A 6788-nucleotide genomic window follows, 5' to 3' on the forward strand; every position below is an offset into this window, starting at 1 on the left:
TTGTGTTTGGTGAAATAATATTTATCTGTTATTTCAGATATAACAAAATAAATATTAAAAATAATACCAATACTGTGTTCCAGGGGAAAAAAAGACCGAATCGGCAGATATTCAGATTTACATATATATGTATAAGAAAATAGCTTTAAGAATTTATTAGACTAGTTTTCATCAAATGCAGTGATAGGTCAAATACATAATAAGTAAATCCAGAGAATAATCCTGTAAAAAGCATAGAAATATAAAATTGCTGAAACTTTCCCATGTGTCGAAGCATTATTCCTTAAGTATTGGTTTAACCCTTTCCAGCACGCTACCTTTTAAAGTTGGAATTTGGATTAAAAAAAAAAAAAAAAAGATAGGCAGTTTAATTAGGCCTAGAGGAGTACACAGGTAAAATTTTCTAAAGATAGCACTTATCGTTTTAATTCTGTGAGTGTGCCCGCACACTGATTGAATAGAGCTTCGAAAAACGTGCTGAAATGAGCATTGCTGGGAAGCACGTAAAAGAGTAAGAGATTGTGTCTACGATTAAAAAACGCTAGATTCTGAATACCATAGCAGATCTAGTTACCCAGGGTGTGCCACAGGAAGATCTGCTACTCTACACCCCCTTAAAAAACTTATTTTTGGTTATGTGATGATTACATGCTTATGAATGGAAACAAAAAAGTAGTTAGGGTATATGCTATATACATTTCTTTACTTTAGTCTATTAGTTTACATTACATTACTTTAGTCCAGTTCTGTCCAACTGACGGCCGCGGGCCGTATAAAAATTTATTAGACTGGTTTTCATCAAATGCAGTGATAGCCCAAATACATAATAAGTACCGTAATTTCCGGAAGAAACGCCACAGCGTTTACGTGTTTAAAACTTAAATTTTTGGCGTGTGCGGCGTTTCTACCCATGCGGCGTTTAGGTGCACTAAAAATAAAATATTTCCTATGATGGTCATTGTACATAGTTTGGATGGCCTTGTCATTGTGCATAGATTGGTGCTGTTCCCACACAAAAGACCACTCAGTTGCTTTTTGCGAACATTATTTTGTTTGCATTCTTTCCCTTGAACGGACCTACATGCCTTATTCACCCTAAACGAGATCTCAGAACAATAACATTCTTCCCCCTTTCAAATCAACATTCTCATTAGTTTGAATAGTCTCTCCTCTGCCATTCGGTGAATCTTCCAGGACCCATCCTCTTTCCACCCCTGCCTTTTCTGCAATTTTTTTCAAAGGCGGACACGACTCCACCTGGCTCGCAATAACGAACTCTGACGTATTTCCCCTTCAGCATGAATGGATTTTTCTTGGCATTCTGCCAAATACAGATCCCATCAGTTAGGGTACAAGTACTTGTTGGATAGTTTTTAATTGGGGAGCGGAAAATTTTTGAAAATGTCTCTAAACGGCACAGAAGCTATACATTTCTTACCTTTAATTTATTTTTGAGTTATGGTTTCATTTCATGCATTTTTCTTAACTGGTATGTCATATATCAGGACTTAGGTTGAGTTTTTGCATCTATACGGCCCACGAAGATGTCATACGCAATTTAATCTATTGCGGCGTTTCTGTGTAATTTTAATTTTTTTCCCGCCATTTTTCTTGAGTGCTGCCTTTCTTCCGGAAATTACGGTAAATCCAGAGAATAATCCTGTAAAAAGCATAGCAATATAAAATTGCTGAAACTTTCTCAAAATTATTTTTACGGCCCTCGAGTACATTTTACTATGAATAAAGTTATGTTACTAAATTATTAATAATAAAATTATTTTACTATGTGAAAATTTAAATCTAATTTGAATTTAAAGAAGGCATAGTTTGCGTAACTTCACTTAACCTGGCTGAATACAGCAGCAATCCGTTTAACGTCTGATGATGGTTGGCGCCACGTATTATATTTGTGGTTGGTTGTTGTTCATCTATGGTTGGCGCGTAATGCGCACACTACCCTGCGCTATTTGGTTGATACATGCAATCGTGCGAGTGCAGTCTTGTCTAGAATTTGTTGAGGGGGGACTGAGTTATAATATTATTAACTTAATTTCATATTTATTTATTAATTAAAATAATTAATGATTATGAGTGCTATTAATAAAAGAAAAATAAACCCTGAAAATCGAGAATTTCAAGATCGCTGGGAGATGGATTATTTATTTATTCTGGACAAGAAAGGTAAACCACAGTGTTTGGAATGTTTATAAATCATAGCTGTGTGTAAAGAATATAACTTGAAGCGCCATTATCTTTCCATGCATGAAAAAAAGTATCATTTGTACACGCGAGACATGAAAATACCGCTAGTGAAAAAATGAAAAAGGCAGCTGGATCATCAAACAATTTATTATAATCAAGAACGAAAATTTCAAGAAGCATCTGTAGCTGCATCGTTTGAAGTTTGTTTAGAAATAGTAAAGGCAAAGAAGGCATTTCTGGATGGAGAATTCATTAAAAAATGTGCCATAAAAATGGCTCAAACATTTAATGAGAACGAAATGGTAAGAAAATTACATACAGTATCACTTTCTCACCAGACTGTAAGCCGATGTGTAAACGAGATTAGCATGCATGTCACTAATAAATTAGAAAACCTAATCAATAGTTGCTGCTATTTTTCGGTAGCATTGGATGAAAGCACAGACATTTCTGGTAAAGTCAAGTGCTTATCTTTATAAGAACTGTAAGTGAAAACTATAATTATTCAGAAGAACTTTTAAAATTACAATCATTACATGGAACAACAAAAGGTGAAGATATTTACAAAGAATTAAAATGTTTAGTAGAGCAGTATGGCAGATTTGACAAGTGCACTGCTATTGTAACTGACGGTGCTAGAGCTACGACAGGCTGGGCTCGCGGGGACTTTTGCAAAAAGAAGGAATAACATGTCATATGTTACACTGTATTATCAGGAGGCATCATGTGGTTTATCCCTAAAACTAAAAGACATAATGGACAAGGTTTGCAAAATTACTAATTTAATTCAGGACAGAAATCGTTCTCTTGCAGACTGAAAATTTAAAACATTTTTAGATCAATTGGAAAATGAGTATGGATATCTGCTTTCACATAGTAACGTTCATTGGTTAACACTTGGCATGCGGGTATACTTCGCCGCGAACTTGCGCGTGCAGCGGGCGTTTTTTCGTGAATCGCGCAGAAGTATGGTTATTCAGGAAAATCACAGTAAACCGAAAACTACTTCGTTTTTATGAACGAAACTTTTTTTTATTTTACACTTAAATATATACTGTATAATTTTTTAACAAAAAAAAAAAAAAGATATTTTTACGAAATCACAAAAATAAACGATTTTTTAAATTTTACAATATATTCAAAAATATTTTTTCATAACAAGTACAAATAGAACTGATAACACGTTTCTAGTTCTTTAAAGTATGGTACCATTCAAAGCATTTTCCTCTATGAGGAGGAACATGGCAGAAGCTACATATGAAACGCGTTTCATTTCACACTTTTTTGACTGCGCACACGCAACATTGTCTTTGTGGATTTTTCTTCTTCCCGGCACCAACAATTTTCTCCAATGTGTGTTTTTGCGTATCCATGGACAATCTTCCAGGAGGGTCGCATTTTGATATCATTTGCTCTGGTTCTTAAGTGCTGATTTCAGGTAGTTCATCAACCCAATATCATGTGATGTCGTGCAAAAATTTCTTGTATTCTATTTTTTGCGTCTTTGTCGAATTGTATACTATATATGCATTGAAAAATGCACAATTCATCATATACATAGCTAAGTGCTTTGTTCACTTCACCGTCTTATGCAAAATACTATAGTAAGACAAATACTGATCGGCCCGTTCTACTCCTTTCATGTACTTGTTGTAGTCGATCAAAGCATTTGGCTTTATAATTTTTTGTCTCTTGATACGATCAACATTACTACTTTCTTTCATTTCCGCCGAATGGATTGAAGAGATGAGACTGACTTCTTTCTTGGATTGCCAAACTTGTACCAATATATCATTTTCCCAGTTAAATAATTGTAAGCCAAAGCTTATTTTTTTAACTCGGAATTGAAACTTTTCTACTCCCTCCCTTCTTCCTCTGAAGTATTGTGACACTCTTTCACTTATGCTTTCATCCTGTTAAGACCCTGCAATCAACTATGTTCACTTCTAATCGCTATTTTCAGATTTACCATTGGACAAGATGACCAGTAGCTCCGCCCCTACTCTCAAGTACCTCCAGAGACATTCAACTCAGACGAACTCTCGCCATTCTGACGCTAGCACATAGTAACTGATATGCCTTTATGTATGAATGTTTAGGGTTACAGTAGCGATTGCATTTACACCACCTGACATCTTTAGGAGAACTATCTCAACGACTGCTGTATTTGAAAACTCTAAAATCGCACTTTCTCGAGATTTTTATCTCTTACTAACTTTATCACGTTAGGATAGAAAAGATATGCCATTTTCGCACGTGTTCTGCACAGAATGTGGTTTTATAACCCGGGTGCATGCTGACAAGTGTTTCTAACACCTGAGTCTTCTATCGTTATAGTATCAAAAGTGATCTAGAAATAGGCACAATTAGAGTGCAAGTAAGTTGTGACCACAAATGTGAATTTAAATTAAAAGGTTTTGGAACTTGGTGGTGGCGTAATAGATGCGCAGTAAAGAAACTTGATCCATATTAAAGAGGAATAAGTCACACCGGCTTAAATTCCGTTTTTATTTAAATTCACATTAGTGGCCAGAATTCACTTGGCAGTCCAATCGTGCCTATTTCCAGAACCATTTTTTTAATACAGCGACAGAAACAAACATAGTTGATTGCAGTAGCATCTTAACAGAATGAAAGCGAAAAGGGAAAGAGTGGTGCAGTACTGCAGAGGAAAAAGGGAAGAAGTTGAAAAGTTTCAGTTCCGAGTTAAAGTTTTGGTTTATAATTATTTTATTGTGCAGGAGGTATCTGCATTAAGCGTTACGTGAGATAGCATGATTAATTTGAATGATGCAGTTTAGACTTACAGTGCTATTTTTTAAGATAAAGAGATGAAGTCTGCAAATTAAATAAAAGAGGTTATAGCCAATTAAATTTAGAAGTTTGCTTTCATATTTTTTATCTTACATATATATTTTCCCATAATCTTGTTTAATAATGCTGTTCATTAAACTGCATGCCTTAAAAATCTTTTCAGTCTTACAAAAAGTGGCTCTCTGCTTGCATTGTTCTACATTCCCTTCCTATTGATTTATTCATTCAAAATGATTTATTTTGTATTTTTTCCTGTTTTTTCTAATGTGAGTAAATTGCGATGATACTGGATGAAAAAATATCTCAAAATTTATATGTCCCTTTGTTGTATGTGCCAAATTTCCATATAAAGTATATATTTTATTACTTTCTGCCAGATAAGATAGTTAAACTTTTATGAAATGTGAATGATAAATTTAGTACATTTAATGCCAACCAAATAAATTTCAGTATTTAATTACTTTTTCTAAATTTTAACTAAAATTAAAAATTCATTAATGGAGATTCTCCAAAATTTGTGGACTGCTATGTTACTTTATATTCTCCTATGCATTTATCATCTGAGCTGCTTACCTGTGATTGCTATTGCTCAGAATATAAATCTTTAATTTATTTTTTATGGGACAGTGCTCAAGCTAGACAGTTTTTTTTTTCGAGCTTTGCTAGTTAGAAAAGCTCAAAAATGAATTAAAAATCTTCTGTTTTGTCAGACAACATTTTGAAAATGTGCTATCTACAACAATATATCAAAGGTAAATAAAAAGTCTTAGGGTTCTTGCAATTGCAACAATTAACAAGGGCTGCTTCTAAATTCTTTTTCTCCATCAGTTCTGTAACCATGATCTTGTATACAGATTTTATTTTACTAGGATAGTATTTATTGTGCAAACAATGTGCCTCTTCCATGGTGTAGAAAGAGGGAATTTTTCTTGGGCAACCAGCAATTGTTGATTAATTTAAAAAAAAAAAAAAAAAGGCCTTATATTTGCTTTTTGAGGGAGTTGCAAATACACTCCTGGCTACGGCCACCTTGTGCACATTTGGTGCACTATTTATCTATATAATTTAAAAAAAAAAAAAAAAAGGCCTTATATTTGCTTTTTGAGGGAGTTGCAAATACACTCCTGGCTACGGCCACCTTGTGCACATTTGGTGCACTATTTATCTATAAAAGATCCATATTACTCCCATTTCTTGGTGAGTGAATGAAATCCTGAATGGAAAATAGAAATTCATTCAGCATTAACTCTGTTGCAGTAATTGTAGAAAACCATGATTTTAATTATAAAAGTCCAAGCTGCTTCAAGGCAGTTTCTCTGAATTGATAACTTGCAAAAAAATGTGTGTTAAGCTTATCATATTGGTCATCTACCTATCTTTCAGTACTGCACAAGGAGGCAGGAAAACTGTAGATGTACTGGTTTGATGCAGGGCGAGGTATTTATAGGTGATTCTCATCATGTCTCTTCTAAACTTCAATGCCTGTGTTTCACTGTATTGGGTCTTCATCGATTCAGCTTAATTCATTACTGTCAGGTAATCTAAATATTTCTGTGTGCTTTCTGTTTTTCTAATTTTGGCCAGAACCACTGCAGTGCATACATTTTCTTTCTTTCTTTTGTTTAAGGTGGTTAAGGTTTTAAGAATTATTTGGTATGATTCATTACATTTTTTGAAGGCCTTGGAAAACTCCCATATTAATTAATGGAGGTTGCTTCTTTGCATTATAACAAGATTTACAAAAGGTTTCACAGGAATTCTTAACTTTTATA

The sequence above is a fragment of the Stegodyphus dumicola genome, chromosome X1, assembly GCF_044657685.1.
Source record: "Stegodyphus dumicola isolate Sdum_Otavi_A_Nest chromosome X1, ASM4465768v1".
NCBI classification, from domain to species: Eukaryota; Metazoa; Arthropoda; class Arachnida; order Araneae; family Eresidae; genus Stegodyphus; species Stegodyphus dumicola.